Below are 25,212 nucleotides of genomic sequence, written 5' to 3'. Positions count from 1 at the left end.
ATTGATATTAATGGTGGGCATATGGGTATATTTTTGACTAAGGCTGTCCATGGCTTTATTCTTGAAGTTAGAAGTAGACAGACCTCCTTCTGGGATTGCGTGGCTGTAATGTGACCCCAGAAAAAGACATCTTTGATTTAAAGAGTTACAGATAGCTGCTATAGTAGTATACCCCACCTGCCCCCATGCTCTGAAGCACATTTCTGATTTTGAATCTGAAGTGCTCCACAGTTCTGTTTTCTGTATCTGCTCTTCAGATATTACACAAACTGATATGATCCCAGTATTCATTGCAGAAAGCTGGTCCCAAATCATCGCAATTTTAAAAAGAACAAAATACACACACACTTAAGTTGCTTTGTCCTCGTAACTAATTAAGCAATTGCTTTCTGTCCCTATTTCCAAACCATTTTTATTCAGTGTATTCGTACTGCTAGTGCTAATGTTCAGGTAGCATCTTTAAAGGAGCTAATAAAACAGCCAGTGTGGGTAGTGGTTAAAGTGTTGGACTAAGGAGAACTAGGTTTGAGTCTGCTCTTAGCCATGGAGACTCGCTGGGTGACTTGGGGCAGGTCTCTTTCTCTCTCTCTCTCTGTGCCTAATCTACCCCTACAGGTTGTTGTTTTGGGGGAGGATAAAATGAAGGGAGAACCTCATGTAAGCTGCCTTGAGTTCCTAGGAAAAAGGCAGAGTATAAATCCAACAAACAAAGAATACAATAAAATGCACTAATTAAAAATATCAATGCAAAATACCAGGGAAATTTAGCATTTAGCATCCATGTTAAAAGCAGGGAACAAAATTATAATTCCAGGTCTGAAAAAACCTGGGCAAAGAGAAATGTCATTCCCCTCCGTCTAGGAGACATCAAGCTCAGGAAGAGCTGAGCCTCTCTGTCAAATGCATTCCAGAATCAGGCTGTTACTGTTGAAAAAAATTAATTCCATAATTGTCCCTAAGAAATATCTCAACAGTTGGGTATTTCATGTGTGGGGAAGGCAGTCCTTAAACTACACTGACCTCAGTATTCATCTCTCTCCAACCCAGTGCCAGGAGACTTTACTTCAATTAGAACTACCGGATCTGGGCTGCAGAAATGTTGATGACCACTAGATGGGAGCAAAGAGAGGTCTACAGTACGTGCCCCTTTGCTAACATCTGGTGGTTGTCTGGATTTTTGCAGTCCAGATCTGGTTACCCTAGTATCAATACATTCTTCCTGTTATAATGGTGGGCAATTTCTTAGGAAATAATATATATCAAATGTTTTTCCTTGATATAAGGAACTCTAGCTTCTTTGGCTAAAAAGTCTGCCCCCTAATTCAATTTTTCCTTGTCCTCTGGTGAGTTTTCAATTCAAGATCAACAGTTTCTTGCTGCTGATGAGAAATACACACATGCACATACTTAAAAGATCCTAAGGTAAATAAATATTCCATCACACGCTAGCAGGATTCTCTCCCCAATAAAGAAATGTACTGAAGCTGCTAAGGACCATGTCTCCAGGTAACGTCAACTTCTTCCTGTCAGAACTTTGAAAATATAATCTTATTCTCTGGGAGGATGAGATTAGGAATAGTTTTTAGACATAAAGACAGTCCAGCATGGCACTGTTTCTTAGCAAAGCAGTAAGAGGAAGAGGGCCCAAATCTGTTAAAGTACACTTAGAAAACAAGACAAGAGAAATCTAGGGTGTGGATGTCTTTTTTTTAATATTGTCATGTTTTTTCTTCAAAAGAGTGGACCTGTATGCTAACAGCAATAGTCAGCTGCTATAGCTTTCCCATTTTTGTCTAGGAAAACCTGTCAGTACTGACTATCTGCAACTGTTAAATACAAACTTAGCCAGGAACCTACTTTGGAGCCAAATGCCAGGAGCCATGTGCTATTTTCTAGAAGACTTTTTATCCCCACTCCACTGACCCCAACTATATGTGCACATTCTTTCTTGAATCTTGCATTCAGAGATGCACATAGAAACTCATCTATTGATTCATAATGTCTTCTGGAGTCTCAGAGAAGACTGGTGATTCTCTCTTCACTGTTGAATGAAGCCCAAAGGATGAGTCACGCTAGGAATGAGCTAAAGAATTAGAAGTATTTGTCTTACAAACTGCTTTTAATCTGAAAAAAGGAGTATAGTTTGGTATTCAGAAAGCATTTGATTAAGTGTGTTTAAGAAACATAGACTCTACTGCTTAAATCAATGCTACAGAATTAGTTCTTTTGAAGTCTATACAATGTGCATTCCACACAGTTGTGTGAAGTTTCATTTCTTGAATAGTGAAGGACTGGCAATTTGGTGAGCTAAGGGGCTCTGCTCTTCAATCCAGCTGCAGTGGAGACAGGTGCTGCTCCACTCTCCAGTGTGGCCCTTGCTCTTTCAGGAGTGCTCTGTCTCCATAGCAGCTTGCACCAATGCCATGTGACGAGATAAGCAAAGCTTAGTGTATTGCCACACAGCCTGAGATGCAAGACCCAGGACCAATAAAGCAGTGTTTGCGTTAGGAAAATATCAAACACAAAACAATTTGATACCCATAGCCCTTTTGCTAGGCTATATAAAATAGCAGGGTATTTTTTGGTCAAGATATAGAGAAGAGTAGGTTAAATTAAGATTAGAATAATTTATCCAGCATTTCCATCCCTTATAAAATTGGTGTCAGGTTGCTTGCAAAACTTGGGTCTCTTATGCCAAACCAAGTTTTAGAGTCTTAAGTAATAATCTAAACTTTTCTCCCATCCCTAGAGAAAAAAGAGTTATTTCCAACCCTCTCCCCTGCTTCCCCACATATATTAAGCCTGCCTGCTGGAAGGTTTCTAAACCTTTGGGACAGTGTGACTTCAATTGCTGAGATGATAGTAGGCAGTTATTTATATGTGAGGCAGCTTAAGTGCATTCTTATTGATTAGAGGGGCAGCTATTTGCGTAAAAGTACATTGGAAAAGGTAGTACAAATATGTAACATTTTGACTGCAGAAAAAGACACACAAGTTTTACAAAACAATGAGTAATAGTAAAAAAAAAAGAGCAATTTCTAAATAATTAATTATAAATATCTTTATTGCTGTTGGAACAGCTGTCTTTAGTAATCGAAATTAGTAACAAATGCACACAGTTTCCACCTCCCTGAGATATCTGGCTTTTCTCAACACCTACACTGGGTGAATTGTACCTGTTTATCTCTCCGTCCTCTGTATCACTGCAGTTCTGAGATGTATTTTGCAGATCATGGGCTACTTCATTGCTAGTGCTTGAAAACTTAGTTTCCCCAAAGCAATCTTGTGCTGCTTGAGTAACTGGTCCAAACCTGATTTATCTTTAGTTATTTTCAGCATTCTCCCCCAATCACATTTTCCTTTTTTGGGTTCTTTTCCATTTATTATAATCAAAGGATTTGTTGGCTACGCTATAGCTCTAACACTGCTGTATTGTGTATAAACCTGAGTAATTCATTTCCTTTTTCTCTTTCTAGTTTTCAGCATCTCCAAATACACTTCCACTTAGTATACTTTAAACAGGGTAACAATACCCATATATTAATTTTGCTAAGCGTCCCCCATTGGGGGAGATGGGTGGTGATATAAATTTAATAAATAAATAAATAAAAAATAAATAAGACTTCATGTGTGTTCATGTGTTTATAAATAGAATGCACACAGTTTCCACCTCCCTGAGATATCTGGCTTTTCTCAACACCTACACTGGGTGAATTGTACCTGTTTATCTCTCCATCCTCTGTATCACTGCAGTTCTGAGATGTATTTTGCAGATCATGGGCTACTTCATTGCTAGTGCTTGAAAACTTAGTTTCCCCAAAGCAATCTTGTGCTGCTTGAGTAACTGGTCCAAACCTGATTTATCTTTAGTTATTTTCAGCATTCTCCCCCAATCACATTTTCCTTTTTTGGGTTCTTTTCCATTTATTATAATCAAAGGATTTGTTGGCTACGCTATAGCTCTAACACTGCTGTATTGTGTATAAACCTGAGTAATTCATTTCCTTTTTCTCTTTCTAGTTTTCAGCATCTCCAAATACACTTCCACTTAGTATACTTTAAACAGGGTAACAATACCCATATATTAATTTTGCTAAGCGTCCCCCATTGGGGGAGATGGGCGGTGATATAAATTTAATAAATAAATAAAAAATAAATAAATAAGACTTCATGTGTGTTCATGTGTTTATAAATAGAATGCACACTTTTTCCAATAGAGTCAATGATAAGAGGGCATTTATGCTACTTCATTTTCCTCAAGGCTCTATCATTCAACAAAATCCAAAAAGAAATGTTTTTTCCTCACCCCACACTTTTCATTCAACACACATGACAAAGGATTCCCAGTCTCTAGGATTATTGTGCCTGTTCAGTTGGAAGTTCTTCCTTCTAAATCATCAATGGCTGTTTTGAGGGCAGGGAAACTTCAACAGCAGATTTAGGATGTGCAACATTTTTCATGTTGGCATTCAGCTTGTTTACATGTATTTTTAAAAATAATTTCATTATTTGTTAATAATGTTAATATTTGAGTATTTAAATTTACCAGGTTTAGCACAAAATTTAAAGGATCTACAGGCAAAATGCCTCCCTGGATTAGGTGGTTAGCAAAGTGTCTCCTGAGCAACATTCCTCCCACTGCTATCTTGGGTAATCCTCCTTCACATCCTCCATTCTGGACAATTTGCTCCCTTCTATTCTGGGGTAATTTCCCCAGGGCCATCTTGGTTGTGGAAAGCCTCTTTTGTTTGTGTTGGGTACAGTGTTAGGAATAGTTTATTGGGAAGCTGCTGCAGAACTTCCTGGCATGTCTAAACTGACATGGGCTGGATGTAGATAGGAAGAAAATGTCTTGCTGATTCTGGTAGATCCTCCATTGGGATCCTCCTCTTTTTTTCTCCCCATCCTTTCAGTTACAAACGCTGAAAAGTAATGGTCCAGGCTGGTTACCTGTGGAGCATCTGCCCCATCATTTTTCCTTCAAATGCCTCTAGAATGGCTATTTATACCACCCCAAAAGAGAAACTGTCATAAAGAATACAAAAGAGTATACAGATTTAAGTCAGATTCGCACATTTTAATGTAGGTAAAATGGTGTATTTAAAACAATTACAGTTTAGATAGAAATACAATGCAATTTTCCAAAGGGATTAGGGCAGGAAATTGGGATAACTGCACCTGTCTCAGTTGGTGCTTCTGTCTGGAGACATTCTCTGGATGTAGGATGAATAATCATAAAAAGAAAGGCAGAGAGAGGCACTGAAGCTCCTGCCAACACTTAGTCCTTGGCTAGACACACGGGTACCCCATAAGTGTCTTTCCCAATTTACTGATACCTTGCATTCAAATTATAGTATTTCCAGGTTGGTTATGCACCTAAACTTCTCCTTTCCCCCATGTTCTTTGGTGAAGAAATTCTGCTTTTAGGGTAATTTATAAAGCATGCATTTAGGGGAAGGCAAGTGAGAACAGAAGCAGGTCTACAGTTGAATGGGGAGCTTTTGGTTGCTTCCTTCTCCACCCTACTGCACAAAAAGTGGGTATGGGACCATATATTGAAATAACATACCTTTCCAGGTACATTCTGAGGAACAGCCATGTAAAAGACTGGACCTATCACACATCCCATGATCGGAATCAGTTGTGAGGACTTTCTTCATGGCTGAAAGCAAAAAGTTCATCAGGGGATTAAAACTATCCAAGTGCTAAATATACAAAGAAAACCAGAACTTTTTCTTTTGGGATTGATGGAAAAGGAATTAGAGAAACAACATGGAGTGTTGCTGTTATACATGATCATGGCTGCAAGATTGTTATATGCACAATGATGGAAAGATCCACAAATACCTACGGTTGAAGATTGGATTGTTAAACTAATGGACTTGGCTCAAATGGCTAAATTAACAGCTTTAATAAAAGATCATTCTGTTTCTGCATTTATATCAACTTGGCAACCACTTTTGGACTACGTGCTTGTAATAGAAAAAAACATATATTTTGATTTTGGGTTTTAGAGATTAAATGGTTTGCTCTAATAGAAATAATGTTAAGATAGGTTAATTAATTGTAAGAGATTAGATCTATAAACTTATCTATATCTGTATTGGAGAAAGTCGGAAGTCACTTTCCTCTTCTGTTTTCTTTCTACTGACACTTTTATAGTTTGTTCTTTTTTCTTTAGTTTTGTTTTCTATCTGTTCTATATTCTCTTTTGTTTGTATCTTAACTATATCTTGAAAAAATAATAAAGTTCTATATAAAAAAAACCTATCCACCAAGTGCTCAAAAAAGTCTGAGTGAATCTGGGGTCTGAAGCATTCAAAAGCATGCTGGTGGTGACAGCTTTGTATTACTTTACAAGTTTAGGTGTTCATTTTCATTTTTGTTCTCCCAGTAAGGAGAGAGGAGAGAAGTAAATACAAAAGAAATCACTCCTCTGATTTATTTCTGCCTTGCATCTATAGGAGGCAAAGTTGTTGCTATTTTTCATCATGTTTTGAAACACTAGAGACTTAAACCAAGCATTTTAGTTCCAGAAAGCTTCATTCACAGAGAATCAAGGATTTGTTTGTTTCCTAGATAATAAACCCCTTTTATTACTGTACTAAAATGAATGATACAAACTTCCTGACCCACTATGCTGAAAATGTTGGAAATGGAACTCCATACACTTTGGGTTCCCAGGTTGGGAAAGGCTTTCTCCTAATTTCGTGCAATAAGATAGCTAAAATGTTGGGAGGTTTAGTGATATATGAGATTTAGGGCATTTCCTCTCTGCTTTAAAGGAGAGTTCTTGGCCTAAACGCAGGTTTTTCACATTTATATGCAATTAAATCAGCAGGTTGACTGTATATTAGCTTGGTGGATTTGAGCACTTTTGTGGTACAGAAGATCAAAGTTTGCATAGTAAGCTGAATATATAGTAGCTCAGGGGTCCCCAACCCCTGGGCCAGAGATTGTTACCGGTCTGTGGCCTTTTAGGAACTGGGACGCACAGCAGGAGGTGAGCAGTGGGCGAGTGAGCGAATTTACAGCCTGAGTATTTATAGCTGCTCCTCATTGCTCGCATTACCGCCTGAGCTCTGCCTCCTGTCAGAGAAAGCAAGCCCATTGGCTGCTATCTCCAAACAGCGCAAAGAAAAAAGAATAAAAGGTCGGGAAAAAGAGGAAGCGCTTGAATCATCCTGAAACCATCCCCCCCACCCCCCAGTCCATGGAAAAATTGTCTTTCACAAAACCAGTCCCTGGTGCCAAAAAGGTTGGGAACTGCTGTAGTAAATCATGTGCTGGTTCAGTGTTCCTGAACAAAATCTCATGATCACCTTCCCTGGCTGTGCTTTGTCCAGCTATGGAAATTTCAACTCTCAGAATTCCCCAACTGGCATGGCCAGTCCTGAAAATATTGGAAATGGATCTCCACACATCCGGAGGGAACACTTTTTAATAAATTCTTGCAATAAGAATGCTAAAATATTGTGAGGTTACTGAAGCATAAGATTTAGGGCATTTTCTCCCCTCTTCCTTGAAAGACTGCTTATGAGTTTGTACAATAGTTTCCACGGCTTCAAAATTTTGGTGATCCATGGATTCCTTTCACATAAAGAAAATCACAACCAGATGCATACTCACAGAATCTGAACCTGATTATAGGGCTGGGCACCCTTTAGGTGATGTGAGGCCATCTTAGACAATGGATCCTGGAAGCAGGATCAACCTTGAGGTGTTGGTAGCCACTTGGATCAAACTGTATCTCTCTTAGGATGCTGTCCCATTGGTATTGCTAAAGTAAGGTTCAACTTCCTCTCTGGTCAGCTTCTGTCCCTGGAATAGGACAAAGTGCTATCTTGTCCTTCATCTCAAGCACTTTTGCCAGCCTTGCTTGAGCATTACTATAATGCTAGAGGAATGAAAAGAATAAGAGATGAGAAGTTGGTATAGAGACAAGGAACATATAGCCCTTAAAACTGTGGTAGGGCACCCATGGCTTTCAGGTGTTATTAGGCTAGAACATAAATCATTCATGAGTACTAAATATGCTACAGAAGTTGACACACACAACATCTAGAAGGTCTCATACCTGCAAAACTGTTCTGTTTCATTGGGTATTCCATGAGGTTCCATGAAGTTCAACTTTGAAAATTGTCAGGTTGTACATCTATGAACACCAAATGTCATGTGTCAATGAAACCTGACCTATTTTTATAACAATGCATTTCAGGTAATTTCCTTTGCAGCATGCGTCAGTCTTCCTGTATCTTCATGCCCATCTTTGTTCTAAATACCTTGAATTTAAAGCATATTCCTTATATCTTTTTTATTTTCCAGTGAGTTAAATAAATGCTTGTATTGCACAACAAGAAAAAAGATAGTTGCTAAGAATGTAATCAAATAGAGCAAAGCATGATTAAGACAAAAAGAGAAAATGCAGAGAGATTTTGACCGAAATAAAATATCAGTGGGTGAAGGCTGAACAGAGTCACCAGTAAAATAAAACTGAAAAAAGGATTTGAAATGAAACTGAAGTGAAGGATTGCTGGAAAACTGCTGATAAATCAAAGAATTGAAGCAAATACTACAAATATTAGTGTCTGAGAAAAAAATTGAAGAAAGAAAGTCATGTATGCTATGGGAATGTTGAAAAAATGTAAAGCTGCAGGTGTAGAGGTCTAACTGAGGAATATTTGGATGTGCTTTGCTTATGGAATGGCTGTTTGACTTCTTTAATGTATATGCAAAGATTGCATCTCTGCCTGATGATTGGAAGAATGTTGGTACTGTTCCCATAAATAAAGGGAAAGGTAGAAAGAATGAGTGCAAAAACTACAGGAGTATTCGTTTGTTAAGTATATCTGAGAAAGTATTTGGCAGAATTCAAATAAAACAGGTCTGAGAGGTAACAATGAACAATGAAGAAAATGCAGCGTGGCTTTATGCCAGACAGAGGCTGTGCAGATAAGATTTTTGCTCTTCAGTGAGACATTGAGAAATGGATGAATATGAGAAAGAAAGTTTATGATGTCTGTCAATTTAGAGAAAGCATATGATAAAGTCAACAGGGTTGAATTATGGAACATTCTGTGAGAATATGGAGTTGATTGTCGATTGCTGAATGCAATAAGAACAATATATCATGGATATAAAGCATGTGTGTGAATAAATGGAATGTTTAGTGAATTGCTCAACCTTGAACAGGGAGAAAGCAAGAATGTGTAATGTTCCCATGGTTGTTTATAGTATTTATAGATAAAATGAATAAGTAATGCTTGTGGTGACACTGGACATGTGTTGATTGGAAACATGAATTTATGTGTACTTTTCTATGCAAATAACACTGGATTGTAGGCTGAGAACTTGAATGATTTGTAGTAAAAGCTAGATAGGTTGTATCTAACATCAACAAGGAGTTATGGATCTGAAAATTCATGTACCAAAGACTAAGCTAATTAACAGGGAAAATGGAGTGAACGACTGCAAGTTACAATAAACAAAAAAACAGAGCAAGAAAATGAGTCTGTGGAACTTGTCAGAATATTTACTAACGATGGAAAAATGGATGGAGAAATTTTAATGCATGCCATGTTGATTAAAAAAGCAGTGTGTAATATGTGGTATATAGTGAAGAATGTCAAAAGAAATGAAAATAGCTGTGTATAAGATCTTGTCTCTGTCCATTTTGTTATATAGAAGTAACAGTTGGGAGAAACACAGAAGTAATTTGAATGCTGTGGGAATGGGGGACTTAGGAAGTGTCTAGAGTAAAAAAGAAGAGACTGAGTGAAGAATGAATCAGTGCTGAATGAATGAGTTTGATAAGAATGAAATAAGAATGAAAGAAGTATGCTGAGGTGATTTGATAATATAGAGTGAAAGAGGATCAAATTACTGAACAAATTTGTGAAGGAAGAATAAAAGGGCCAAGAGGAAGGGAAAGACCAAGAAAGTCATCATTGGATGGAGATAATGAAATCCTAAAAAAAGAAAGGAGTGAGAAGTTTATGGAACAAAATGCAGTGCATAAAGCAATGCATGGATGTGGTCCAAGCATGGATGGTGTGCAAGGACATACTGATATGGAAAGTGATTGTGAATGCTGCTGGGGGGAACTAGATTTAGCTATATTTCTTTACTTTTTTATCTCATGTCTTTTGCTTTTTTTTCCTCACTATTTCTTATTCACTTTCTGCACTTAGCATTATGTTCTTATCCTGAAAGGGAATAACATGATGGATATGCATGCACGTATGCATGGACGCTGTTAAAGTGAGTTACAATGCAGTATCAATATAGATAGTCAAGAACTGACAGTTTTAAAACACACCTGGGAACATTTCCATTACCCTGTTATTTGAGAATTTAGACAGTTGCTATTGATACTCACCGTGGCACAACACAAAAAGTAAGATATTTCCTTTATATTTTCAAGGAATTTTACAAGAAGGGAGCTCAGGCAATATTTGAATGGGCATATGCCTATTATTATATACATAGAAAATTAATTCCTTATTTAAATTCTTTGGTAGGAGGATGTGCAAAGTGTTCCATGCACAGAGCATTCCCTGCACGGAACAGCCAGTTCTGAGTTGGTACTGAGATTTACATGTTTGGTCTGGGGCAGAGAGGTTCCAGGATAGAGAAAGACGTGGAATGTCATTTGAAGTGGTGGTGTGCATGGTGGTGGCTAAAGAGAGATAAGGGAAAGGAATGTGCAGGAAGAATAGGAGAGGGGTGGGTGGCTGGCTGAGCATCAGTGGTGGCAGAGAGAACAAGGGTGGGCAGCTAAGGAGAGATAAAAGAAGGTAAGATTGGGAATGTTGGGTTTGAGTCACACTTTGGGGAAGTGCTGGTAAAGCATGTCTAAGGCAAAGTAAGAAAAAGGAAGGAGGAAACTTGGTAGACAGGTAGGTGCATAGGACATGCTATAGAGCAGGGTTTTTCAACCTTGGCAGCTTGAAGATGTATGGACGTCAACTCCCAGAATTCTCCAGCCAGCATAGCTGGGGAGTTGAAGTCCACAATGTCTTCAAGCTGCCAAGGTTGAGAAACACTGCTATAGAGGAAGGGAGAGGCAGGTGGAATGTACCAGTCTTGCTCTAATCACCTTGTAAGACTCCTGTAGATTGTTTTGGGTTTGAGCCAAAATCAATCAAAGGATTCCCCAGGTTTCAGTTCAGAAGAACTGCAACTTTCCTAGAAGTGTCCAACTTCTGAGCCACAGGGGCTTCTTCAAAACACATTTTTCATTTCATGCACACCCTTAATATTAATAACGAAAGCTCAAGCAAGTCGTCTATAACTTTAGGAGCCAAAAGGATTGCCATGATACCCATTATGAGTAAAACATGGAGTTGATTCATGATAAACTTAGACATGTTGTCCAACTCAATTTCTGGAAACACTGTCTTCTAGTAATTTGCCAGCTTCTTTTTAGTCATCAGTCATCCAGGCAGGCAGGACTAGACAGTTCTGATACCAATTCCCAGTCAGCCATCAAAACACTTGGTTGAATTAAGGCCTTTTGTGCCCCAAATATTGTTCCATAGAAATTGGTGGTAAGCCACCAAATTTTGGTACCAATCTTTTCTTTTTTCAGCACATTCTGTTCTCTTTTCAAAAAGGAAATTATAAGCAAAATGGGTATGTTAAGTCTCTGATAAGCTTGATGCCTCTATTTTACTTTTAAAAACTGCCCAAAGCCAACATGAAATAAAGAGGCTAATACTTTGGCCCTTGTTGCTCGGTGATGTCATCTCATCAGAATGTGTGTTTTTTTTTCTTTAAGGTGCAGCCCCCTGGCTTGAAAACATTTCCTGTTTCTGCATGATAGATTTTAGAAGGAATTTTAAATTATACCCATGACAGCTAACCTGAGTTTGAAGGCAAAAGTTCCTCCCAACATCCCTGCAAGCTAGATTGTTCTATGCTTGTAAACTTCCCTATGACTGTGAATCCTGATCAAGCAGGGATCCAATTTTTGACCAACTTGTAAATATACCAACTATAGCTCCTACAAACACAGCTTATGTTGCAGAGAGCCTGTCTCCTACCCTTTCCTACTTAAAGAATTGCTGTGAGAATAACATGAAACTGTCCCACGGTGCTATTTGGTGTTTTAAAGGTAAGGTCTTGCATTCAGCTTGCTCTCCTATTGTAGGAAATGGTAAGTAGATATATCTATAGTGATTATTCGCAAAAACTGCTTTATCTTCTGTTTCTGACCTTAATACGAGGATTGTGAAAACAGAAGCTGTTGTCTGAAATGTTCCATTTCAGATTTTCTAACCTAGTTTTTTCAAGATCATTGACTAGCTATGATTTCCTCTTGAAAGAAACAAAGAAGCTACTCACTATGGTTACAGAAATTAGAACAAAACAGAGGTCAAGGCCCACTTGGCTTGAAAAATATGTAGGTGAATAGTGACTACGTTGGCATAAGGCTTGAGAGAAGCAATTACAGGAATAAATGAGGGAAAATCTGGCTCTCTTAGAACATGGCATCCCATTGTATATACAGACCCATGGCAGTGTTGTCTATGGAGCTGTATAGGACTTCTCTCAGCGTTACTTGCATTTAGGGTATTCATGTTCCAAATAAAAATATACACAATAGGGATATTGTTACAAACATGTAACATGGGGCAGAACACCAAATGATGCTAGCAGATGGCAGAAACAGAAAATAGAAATATCAAAAGGATTCAGCAAAAATACAATTGTCCAGTTGGTCTGCACTGGGATTTATTCAAAATTTCTACTGCTAAGCAATACTCATGCCTTGTGCTTACTGTTTAATTCATATTTCATTAATTGGAGCCCACAGTCAGCCAACCATATATTACAAAAACAAGATGCATATCCCTGCAATTATGAAAGTAAAATTATAAGCTATTAATCAGAAAGCCATACTGTGGTTTTTGAATTTACCAAATACTGAATTAAAAAGTATTAGAAACACCTCTGTGCAAAAGAGCAAATATGCCTCTCCAGAGAATTTATCAGACCTCTGAAAATCATTGGTTACCACAAATATTTGATGTGGCATTCTGTTTTTAACCCTGTTGAACAATGCAAGGTCAAAAAGAAGCCACTACTGTCATTTAGAAAAATGTTTAATAATGCATGGGATTCATGATTTTGTTCCAACCCACTATGTTTTGTTTTTCAGACTGTAAAATCCAAAGTCACAACATGCGCTGTTCATCCATGCAATTAGAAATATCTGATGCTACCAGACCCACTTCCTTTGTGATATTTTTAAAGAGTTGGAGTTAATGCTGAATATAATTGGCATCCAATCAATGATATTGTGCTTCATCCAGTAAAAACCATATTCAACATAACTGCTGCTAGTTCCTGCTTAAAATCTTAATCAGGGATGGCTGCTAACATGTAATCATACTGCAGAATAAATTGTTGTAATATGAAGTATACTGCTGATGTTTTTTTTTAGAAGCTAAAAATATGCAGTTCTTTGGGCACTGTTGGAGAATTTATTTTTAAGCATTTCAGACTAAGGGCCAGTAACTGTAACTGTAAGGGTATAGCTAGAACTACTAAATCCCATGATTTTCCCAGTCTCTAAAAAAAAAGATTATGATTTATAAAGAGCTAGGATCCATGCTAGGGAGGAAGAACTGTGATACTGGTTATTGAGAAACTTGGTGAATTATTTACAGGAGTAATAATTCTCTAGTACCTATTCATTAATTCATTCAATTTATATCCATTTTCTTCCAGGAGCAAAAATCTATAGGTTGTTTGGGAGCTGAGGGTGAAACTTTTCTACCTTAAGTGACTGAAAAACCATGAAACAGTGCACCAGGGGTGGGGTGGGGTGGGGTGGGGAGGGGGAATCCCAGGGAGAAATAGTGAGGTCAGGCAAAGAAAAATGGCAACTGAAAAAAATGTTTGTACTGGGTTTCAAACCAGAATCTCCTTTTAAAAAGGCAAGTGTTATAACAATTGCACTGTTAATAGGATTCCTGGTAAGCTTTAGAAAATATTAGGGACCATAGTAACTGCAGGTAGTTCTCACTTAACAACCATTTGTTTAATGATAGTTCAGACTTACAATGGTGCTGAAAAAAAGACTTACAACCATCACATGATCACGATTTGGGTGCTTGGCAACCCGTTCGCATTTATGACTGCCGCAGTGTCCCATGGTCATGTGATCACCATTTTCAACCTTCCCACCCTGCTTCTGGCAAGCAAAATCAATGGGGAACCCCATGATTCGCTTAATGACCATGTGGTTCACTTAATGCCCACAGTGATTCACTTAACAACCACCGCAAAAAAGGTTGTAAAATTGGGTCGGATTTAATGACCACTTCACTTAGCAACCAAAATTCTGGTCCCAATTGTGGTTGTTAAGCAAGGACTACCTGTATTGACTCATTTGAGGAGATGTTCCTGCCTCTGTGAAATAACCAATGAATTTCTGGGGCTCACCTGTAATGAAGTAAAGTCCACCAACCGGAATGGACAGGTGTGCTTGATGAGACATAAGGGGGGGAATAATTGTTTAAAACCGCAATAGGAAAATGCACCTGGAGGTTGCATGTGTGATGGGAAGGGGGATGAATATAAAATAATGTCCTCCATTCATGCCCTCGGGGGTTGCTGTCCTGTTCTGGCAATGGGGCAATCAGGCAGTGCATATAAGCCCCATGAGAAGGTATTTGGCCCGGTTTTAATTTCTACTAAAATATGAACTTTATTGTTAAATTTTCCTGAGTGCCTGAAGCATTTTCTATCAAGATAAGCACTATAGTGAATATTTTTAGTCCACTTAGTTGATCCTGCGAAGAACTTCAGTAATATGCAATACTGCTGTACATGTTTGGAAAATGATATGGAAGATCTTGTGTGAGCAAACCCCCACTTTGCTTTGCATTCGAGCTACCCCCCCCCCAGCTTCTGCATCAGCTGAGAAAAGATGCATCAGCTTTAAGAATTCAACTCTTAAAGTCTTAATTAAGGAGTTTCAAGCTCATGCAGAACCCTGATAAAAGACAGACTGCTTTAATGAATAGGGCAGAGGTACCATGTTTGGGTGAGGTCTGGAAGTACTTCTTCTAAATTAATTTTCCAAGCATGAAAAGCCTTAATATACAATTAGAGTGCTCTTGAAATGAAATGTAAACAGAGCCTTCTAATGGTCATGTAGTAAACATACATCTATTATTGAATTCTGTAACTATGGCTTTTCTAAATTACTAGAGACATGCACTTTGATAAAAAGTTAGCCAGAGTAGGTTGACAAATCAAATCTGCACTCCTTCCTTCCTTCCCTTCAAAAATGCATTCTTGCACAGTTTTAAAATGTAATTTGCCACCATTTCCAACTTACTTATTTGTGCGATGTCTCCCCCTCTTCTACACAGAGCCCCTTATTCCTTCCCCCCAGTCACAAGAAGCCTGTGGGCTGGGCTGGGTTCGGAGATAATGATTTGCCCAGAGTCACCCAGTGAGCTTCCAAGACAGACCAGGATCTGAACCTCCCTGATCGTAGGCTAGCACCCTAACCACTGGCTCTCATAATCATTTGTGCCAGCAGACCTAGATAATCTTTGAGGCCCAGCAAATCTGACAGGCCATTTGTTATTTGGGTAATAAATAAACAGGAAACATGTCAAAACCGAACTGGTCTGTCTGCCTTTGTGAGATAAATGCTGCTGTTGTGCAGACAAATATTTATGAACTTGGAGGGCAATGTTGTCAACCTTGCCAAAAATCTTACATTTGCTATTAAAGCAAAATACATAAATAATCTATTTTTGGCTACTGTACTCAAAAGAAGTAGCTATGAGGTGTCCAGTAAGAATTTATCTGCAAACATCATAGCAACAGGGTGGGGTATAATTGAAATGCTGCAATTCTACATTCTGGATCCCTAATAAAATGCACCATAAATGTTCTCAAGTAGATCTGAACACCTACCGCAATGAAGCAAAATAAAATACATGGCACTTGTGCCTAAAAACAGATGATATTGTGAATCAGTATTTTAGGTAATACTATAGATTCACTACAGCCATTTGGAAGAAAGAAATACACTTGGGATGTGTTCTCTCAACGCCTCTGCCAGACAGGTCTAATATTTTTGTTTTTAGCTCCTTTTAGCTGTAATGAAATGTCCTGTTAACATCTGGCCTAAATGAACCTCTAACAAACTAATACTCAGTATTCCCAATAGTTTACTCTCCCAGAAACATTCTGCCACATTTGACACTGAAATAAGGTTGGAGGAAGGAACTATGGAAGTAAATCCTGCTCGTCGATCGTGGCTCTCACTGAGGTTGAGAGACATTGTGAATGTAGGACTGCCATTTTGAAGCTAAAAAAGTATCATTAGATGGTAGCAAAGAAATACAGAAAGGAACATGAATTTGAGTAAACTCCGGGGGACAGTGGAGGACAGGAAGGCCTGGTGTGCTATGGTCCATTGGGTCACGAAGAGTCGGACTGGACTTAATGACTGAACAACAACAACAGAAACTAGTCCTTTGCTGCCATCTAGTGGTCAAGTGGAGATTTGACCTTGGATGGAGTAGCACTTCTCCCTTCAAGGTTGGTACATAATCTGGGGGTCTTTCTGGACTCACAGCTCCTGCTGGATGAGCAGGTGTCAGCTGTGGCTAGGAAGGCCTTCGCACAACTCCATCAGGTATTCCAGTTGCACCCTTTCCTAGATTGGGTGGCCCTTCAGACAGTCAATCAGGCCCTAGTCACCTCATGGCTTGACTACTGCAACATGCTCTACACGGGGCTGCCCTTGAAGACCACCTGGAAGCTTCAACTGGTTCAGAATGCAGAGTGCAAGCAGTAATGGGCATGCCTCAGTATGCCCATGAAACACCTCTGCTTCACAAGTTGCACTGGTTGCCAGTTTGCTTCTGGGTGGGATTCAAGATGCTGGTTGTTACCTATAAAGCCTTACATGGCATAGGGCCTGGTTATTTGAGGAACCACCTGTCTCCCACAGCATCTGCCCATCTGATTCGATCCTGCAGGGTTGGCATGCTCAGGATTCCTTCATTAAGCAATGTCATCTATTGGGACCCCAGAAGCATGCCGTCTCTGTAGCAATGCCCAGAGTCACTTGTTGAGATGGGCAGCTATAGAAATCAATCAATCAAATAAATAAATAAAATGCCTGCCCTCTGGAACAAGGTTCCCCCTGAGATCCAGATGGCCCCAACTCTGCTGTTGTTTAGAAGAGCTGAGATGGCCTGGGTGAAGGGAGACTGAGACCCCTTGCTTCATTGTGCTTGCCATCTTTTATTTTTATCTTTTATTGTTTTGATTATAATTTCTTTGATTGTTGTGAGCTGCCTAGAGTCACTGAGGATTGGGCAGCATACAACTTTAATAAATAATAATAATAATTTTGCATCTCAGATAAATAAATAACAAGTAAATTAATAAAAGAAAGAAAGAGAATAAATAAAGAAATGGTTGCAATGTTTTTTATTTTTGTACCTTCAAGTTGGTGTTGACTGCTGGCAACTGCCTGGACAAGTCCCTGCAGTTCTCTTGGCAAGGTTTTTCAGAAGTGGTTTGCCACCCTAGTGCTTCCTAGGGCTGAGAGTGACTGGCCCAAGGTCACCCAGCTGGCTTTGTGCCTAAGGCAGGACTAGAACTCACGCTTTCCTGCTTCCTAGCCTGGTGCCTTAACCACTACACTGGCTCTCTTGCAATCTGTTAAGGGAGAAGTATCTATCTGTTAACTCAGTTTGCACAATATACCAGGCCAAAATGTAGCAGAGTAGTTTTAGTTTAGTGTGCTGTGCAAAAGCAGTCAGTATGATTAGTTTATGGTGTGATGTATTATGCAGACTCAGGCAATTGCATTAATTCAGTTTAGTAGGGTTCAATTATTTGTAAATTAGCACACTGTGGGAACACAAGCCTCAGGCAAGTCTCTGGGGTTAGGAGGTTGGCTGGCAACGTACCCTAGTGCTGTCCCTGTTTGCCTTTACTACCTTGCAAAATACAGACCCTCTGGAACAATGTATTTCTGAAAAGCCAATGTCTTACAAATAATGGTGGTTTATTATGCATATTTGTTTTCAATCTTGGAGGTCAGGAAATGGGATCAGTTTTGGAAAAACTGGACTAGTTCCAAATCTTGCTGCAGAGTCCATGCTGTTGCTAGACTGAGCTGGAGGATTATTTATTTGTGTTGTGTCATTTATAGAGAGCTACAGATACGATTTTGGAGAAACAATCGGAAATGGTTACAGAAACAACAAGCCTGGGAAACAGAGAAAGCGGCTCGTACTGGCTCCACTTTAATTTACTGTGGTATAAGGGAGGGGAAAACACAGTCAAGCTTTCAAGACTGATGCCAGCCCTTCAAGGTAGACAGGGTCAGGAAACAGACTTCATAAGTTTGACTGGAACTGTACTTTATTGATATAGGCTAGTGTTTTTCAACCTTGGCAACCTGAAGATGTGTGGACTTCAACTCCCAGAAATCCCCAGCCAGCTATGGGTGGGGAACTGCTACACATCTTCAAGTTGCCAAGGTAGAGAAACACTGATGAAAGCCTGGTTCTGTTTTCCCTTCCCTCCCTCTTATACTCCAGTGAATTAGGGTGGAGCCAATCTAAGTCTTTTTCTCTTGCTTTCACTGTCCCTGGGCTTAACACATGCTTTTGTTTCTGTAACTGCTTCTGCATAGTTTCTCCAAGGTCATCTCTGCAATTCCCCATCCAAGTTAGGAACTTCCCTTTGCAATGCCATAAAATATTTTTCCTTATTAATTGTGGAGGCTCCAAAACCATTGCTGTAAGATTTATTGTAGTCCATTTAAGACTATAATAAACCTTTTTTGAATTTTGAAGATGAAATACAGTGCTTTACAGGAATGAAATATGGTGCTGGCTTCTTCAAGGGGTCATAACACCTGAACCTTTTCTATGACTGTCCTCCAGATGTGTTTCAACTCAGGTTACTTGAATGGAAAATGGCTAAAAGTATCATAAATAAAATTTTAAAAAGACAAAATAAAGAGCATTTACCATTTCATGGAAGGAAAGCCTAGCAGGGACCAGCATGAGCTCTTCCTTCTCTTTACTTTCCCTCCTGGGACTTTAAGGCAGCTTGAGGAGCACTGGACCACACCTGGTTTCCAGTGTCAAAAGGAAAATGCTATTAACACCTAACTGCGGGTGTGTGTTGGAGGACAATTGGTATTGTGTGGGAGAGCAGAGAGTAGACTTTGCAGCCAAGAGAATGGAGCAGATGCCAGCTTTGCAGGTGACTTATGGTGAAGGAGGAGTGGCTGTGGACTTGTCAGGCTTGTGAGGTAGTCCAGACAAGAAGCATACCCAGAAGTACTAGCTCTAACTTTATTGTAAGGTTACATTAACAAATCTTTGAAGTCTGAAAGTACATCTCTCCGCCTACTCACCTTTATAGCCCAAGACGCTAGGGAGGCTCCCTTCTCAGATGTTTGCCACACCCACATTCCTTCTGCAGACTCAGCTGCTGCTTGTCTGGCAATGGCCTGGACCAGCTTTTCTCAACCTTGGCTACTTTAAGATGTGTGGACTTCAACTCCCAGAATTCACCAGCCAGCATCCACACATCTTAAAGTAGCCAAGGTTGAGAAACGCTGGTCTAGACTGTGGCTCTTCCACCTGTCTCCCGAGGTCATTCTCACATTACAGGACTTTAGCAAACCAACAGCAGACAAGCTGAAAGGGAAGCAGAGTCCAGCAGCCTCACCACTCCAGCAAAGACACTGAGAGCCTACAACCAGCCATCAGCCACCTTCTTCCCCTCACCTCCCAAAAAACACAAACTGAAAGACTTCAGCAATTGCCAGTACTCCATCAGAAGTTCAGAACAGCAGCTGACAGCAACAGGAGCCAACTAACTAATGGTGGCTAAAGGCAACAAAGGAGAACAGAAATGTCTATAGTACAGTATAGGACACAGGTATAGCCACATAGACATATGGTATACATACAGTATGCGTTTAGTGATTTTGTGTTAAGTTGGAGGTTAAGAAATAAGTTTGTAAAGCTTTTTTTTTAATAATAAAAGCCTTCCTGGCAGCATAGGGAAGATAACAGTCTCGTTGTTGTTGTTGTTGTTCTGGTGGTGGTCTACAGCATTTCCCCTAAGAACCCCTGCACACATTCCCAGCCAACATGCGTTTTCAATGAATCTGGAAAGTGTTGGATTGAAAAGTACACAGTACACAGTACACAATAGCTCCAATGAAGATAGTAGAAATGTTAGGTGATTTTTTTAGCAAATGACACGTAACATTGTTTCATAGAATTGCGGTGAATGCCATATAAGTCCAATGTTTGTGTGAGTGTATGTATTGACTGCAGTTCTATGAAGCAGTGTGTTGCGTGCCATTTTATATGCTCACAGAAAAACAGATCTATGTATACATAAAAGTAAACACTTGAAATTAAAAATATATTCCAACTTAATCCATTTACTCTTTCCAGCTTCTAGTACTATTGTTGTTTTTCCCAGGCACCCAGGAAGCTATTCTGGAAATCCTGGTGGTCTTCCAAGTGGGAATGAGAGAATCAAAGTTAAATGCCATCTTATTTCTCCTTCTAGTTTCAACATTGCCTCTAACACATGGCAGAGAGATCAAGATCTCCAATGGGTTTGATTGAGCCACTGCCTAGCAGCCTGGGTGGCAGACAATATATTATTTATCAAACTCAGTGGAATGAGGTAGACATTGAAGTTACAGACTGGAACAGCTGGGAATTCCAGTCTCCTCTATTTTCCAAACAGGTAGTTAACTGGAAAGTCATTTATAATAACTATTGACATCTCCAGAGATCGCAAAATGGACTGTTAAATTGGTAGCATTTTTGCAGTGATAGATTGGATAATAGTTTATATTTTAAATTGTTGAGTGATTTTGATTGTTTATTTTGCACCCCAAACAAACTCATACATTTTAATAAGTCTGATGTAAAACATGATCTGCAAGAGAAGTAATTGATGATTAGATTGTTTTGGAAAGAAAAAAAAAGAGGTAGTTTCTTGTTTTGGTAATCCTACTTTTGTACAACTGGGGCCTCTAAGAAATTGCATGATAATATATACTAGGTTCACTGTTCTATTTAATAGTATCATAAGAACTGAAGTTTGGATTTCCAATATATTAAAAAACAAACTAACCCTTTATTTAGCTTAGTATTTTGGATGTCCCAAATGTACTTCTCAAATTAATGTAATTGTAACTGTTCATATTTCAGCTAGGACTTGTTTCTATTCCATACAAAACCATGTATCAAACTTAATAAATATTTCTAAAATATTTGAAATACTTCAGTGAAATAGACATCCTTTGCATTCATTCTAATTTGCTGATTTCAGCGGGAATCAGAATCTGCAAATACAAAATTGGAATTGTTCAGATGTTCAACATTTCCCTATTATGACCCTTTTATGAGTGCATTTGAGTCTTTTTCACTTGACTGTTATAGAGTCTTCAGCTATTATTCCAGTTCTCCAAGAGAACAGTATTAGATTTCTAAAGCACAATTGGTTTCAAATTACTCCCAGACACGTAAATGCCATGTGTTTCATTTCAGAGGTGTTACAATACACCACGCTTGCTATCATCTTACGTCCCATGATAATGTTCCGGAATTGAATTTGTTTTTGCCAGACCCCCCTTGGCTCCCTTTGCACAAGTTTAGTTCCCCCCAAACTTCTTTTCTGTATTGGAACAGATTTGTTTCCATGTTTTCAAGTTTGCCTAATTTAATTGGTTTCTGCCTATTGAGTCAGGAAGCAGATCTTCCTTCTTTGCTGAACATAAAATTAGCTTTCAGTGCTGATTCGTGTTTGTTTGGCTCTGTATAAACTCTGTCTAAATGAGTTTGTTCTTCTGAAAGCAAATATCATGCACATATTTTGAAAGTGCAGGAAAAAAATTAAAATCTGCTTTCTTGGTTCTCCTTATTATGTTCTGTTAATTTATGTATACATTAGCATGTATTTGCATGATTTATTCATTTAAAGCTGTATGTTTTTATTTGTGTAGCAGCTCAGCAAGCTTTATCACAAAAAAGTAAAGGCTAAGTTTCAGTACCATTCATGAATTATGGCCTTGGATTGTAGCCATGAGAGAGACTGTTTGAGGCTTTGTCATCTTGGTACGAATGTTTCCAAGTTCAACTCTGTGATAGTGAAATTTGCTTAGCAACATGGTTTCTGGGGTAGAACCATAATGCAATGGGCCTTTAACATATGAATATGATAAACAAACAAACAAACATTCTTCTGTAATGACAGAGAGACTACTGTTAGCCTGTGAGAACATATCTATGTTTCTTCAACCTAGTTTTTGTCAAATGGTAACAACATCTAACACTTCTGTGCCAGCATTAGAGAGATATGTAAACCTTTGGTCCAGATTGGACTGCATCATGAGTATAAAGATGCGAGCATTGTTCTGAGATTCTTGGAACAAACATAGGATACAAGTAAATAGAAATGACTGTGTAAAAAAACTCTGATCAAATAATTATATTGAAGCAACACTACAGTATAACAATAGATTGAAATGTAGAATAGAGTATCACCAGTATCACCAATTACTAATATAGACTTTTGATTTCTTTTAATATGGAGGAGCTATGTTAACAGAATTCTGGGGTGAAAGATTGTAATATTTAATTATTTCAATGCTTTTGTTTAACAGCTGATACCACTGTTGATAGTACGATTTTTCTTTCTATATATAAACCAAGATTGCTACATTAATTGACAAGGAAGAAAGATTGTCTACTGTGTGGAATATTCCTCTAGATCAGTGTTTCTCAACCTTGGCAACTTTAAGATGTGTGGACTTCAACTTCCAGAATTCCCCAGCAAGCATGCTGGCTGGGGAATTCTGGGAGTTGAAGTCCACACATCTTAAAGTTGCCAAGGTTGAGAAACACTGATCTAGGGGAATCAATCTCAGTGTTTCTGGGGTATATAAAGGTTGCCCATTTCAGCACTTCCCCTCTATCCCATAAGATTACTCTATATTGTTTAGGATATAATAGCACGATGTAGACTGAATTATTTTGGTACTTAATGTGTATGGCTAAAAGAATTAAAAGAAGTGCTTATTTGAAATTTTAGAAAACTACTGTTGCTGCTAGCGAGAATAAGTGATCCTGAGGTAGGCAGAAAATAGCAGCCATCTCATTTCAAATTAATATCCGTCTTCTATGCATCTATGCAATTTTGCTACGACAACCAGCTCTCACTCAGAACTGAATTCACAATTTTTAGATGGTGTTTAATATTTTGAATGATAAACATTAGAGAGCAAAGTATTGTTGTTAATCTTGTGTTTTATATCAACAAAGTAATTTTGATACCAGCTGATTAATCTATCTCTATCTAATCTATTTTTAAGAGTAAACTGTAATCCTGACTTTTCTATTTTCCTGAATTCCATAATCCTAAACTGTTTATTGCTAAAAGCAGACTTAAAATTTTTGGTTGGACCATAAAATGAGGTACAATGCTGAAAAATAAATGCAGGCTATCATCTTAAACTATGACATTTATAAAAGGGAAAGGGTTCTTACCTAACCTTTCTAACTTCTGATCTGCTCTTATTACACACATCTAACCATTTTATGCAAATACCTCTATACCCTGAATACCCCATAAAGAAACAACCTCAGTCCATCCAGGAACTCCTTTCAAGGACTGAAAAAGAGCCCCAAAGTGTTTTGAGGTTAGGGTGAGAATTGAAATATCTGTATCACTGCATGGCACTACATAGAATAATTGACAATTGCTGTTTGGAGAAGAAAATCAGTAACTTTCAATTGATGTTAAATGGAAAAAAATCACTTAGTGAAAATTGTTGGCATACTTGTAGAGAAATATGAAACTAGAGCAAGAGAAAATCAATAAAGCAAGAAAAATTCCTTAATGGAATTTAGAAGGTATTTCCAATAAATAAACATATAATAACTGTACTCAAAGGTACATCACAGAACTGTTTGTACCTCACTTTATGGCCCAACCAAGATCTTCAACTCTGCTTTTAACAACAGAAAATTCAGGCTAGTAAAATTAAGGATATCTCACTAGCATTATCATTGTTTTGGCTGATGAAAGTTTACTTTTGAAACAAAAGGGGGGAGATGGGCGGTGATAGAAATGTGAATAATAAATAAATAAAAATAAATAAGTTCAAATCCCAAGTCCTATGCCTCATTCTTCATTCAGCATAAACAGTTAATCTTCATTTGGTTGCCATCTATCTATGGTTGGAATTCTACTGAAGTCCTCTCAAATTGGGGGTATTCAGCAGTGACCTTTCAGGTTTGCTCATATGCCCTGCTTCCTACTGGAATTGCTCAAATAATGCCATCCTCTTTGAGGCTGAGATTCAGCACAGGTGGCCGGGATCTTCTTAAGACTGTATAAGTGCTATGAACAGAGTGCTTATTTGAGCACCCTCAAAAATTCTTCTTGTTATAGCCCCAGCTTTTAGAAAGGCCCTGTGGGATAACTGCAGGAGGATCGCCTTCATATGTGCAATTTCCAGATGAGCAAGAATGTGAAGAGCACTCTTGGTCCTTGTTTATGGGAAAGCCAATGCACAAGTAGCTGGCTAGGTGGGATTTTTGAGAGCAACATCATCTGAGCAGTATCTGAGGGGCAAGTCTTATTTGAAGTGCCCACAAAGCACCAAACAGCTTTGGCAAGCTCCAAACCTACCCAGGATTAACAAATCATAGAGTTCAGTTTCCATGAAACGTTTGACAAAACTACACAAACAACAGGAAAAGATACATTTCTTCATCTGTTATATTTTTTTTAGATGGTCAGAGAAGAAGTGTTTTAAATAGATGCATCAGAGAAACTATATATAGATTTCCAGCCAGTTTGGAGAAGGGGTCTCATAGAAGACGCTGTTGTTTGAACCAAGAGGTCTCCATATAACTGTCAAGCTATATTTCTTGATCAGTGAACCTTTGTGGTGAGGAGGAAGAAGATATTTATAGAATATGTTATGATCTTACCTGAAGTAAACTAGTAAAGGCTGCCACACATGGAAGCATATCAAATTCACCTTGTCAATATGTAATGATTTGTGTTCTGCTTTTCCACTCCAAAACATTTGTGGTTGTAGCTTGACTGGGTCCCATCTCCATATTTATTTATCTAATGGACTTTTACCCCCACCTCTTCACAGTA

This window comes from Candoia aspera, chromosome 3 (genome assembly GCF_035149785.1).
Source record: "Candoia aspera isolate rCanAsp1 chromosome 3, rCanAsp1.hap2, whole genome shotgun sequence".
Taxonomy (NCBI): Eukaryota; Metazoa; Chordata; class Lepidosauria; order Squamata; family Boidae; genus Candoia; species Candoia aspera.
This window is presented reverse-complemented; position numbering follows the sequence as displayed.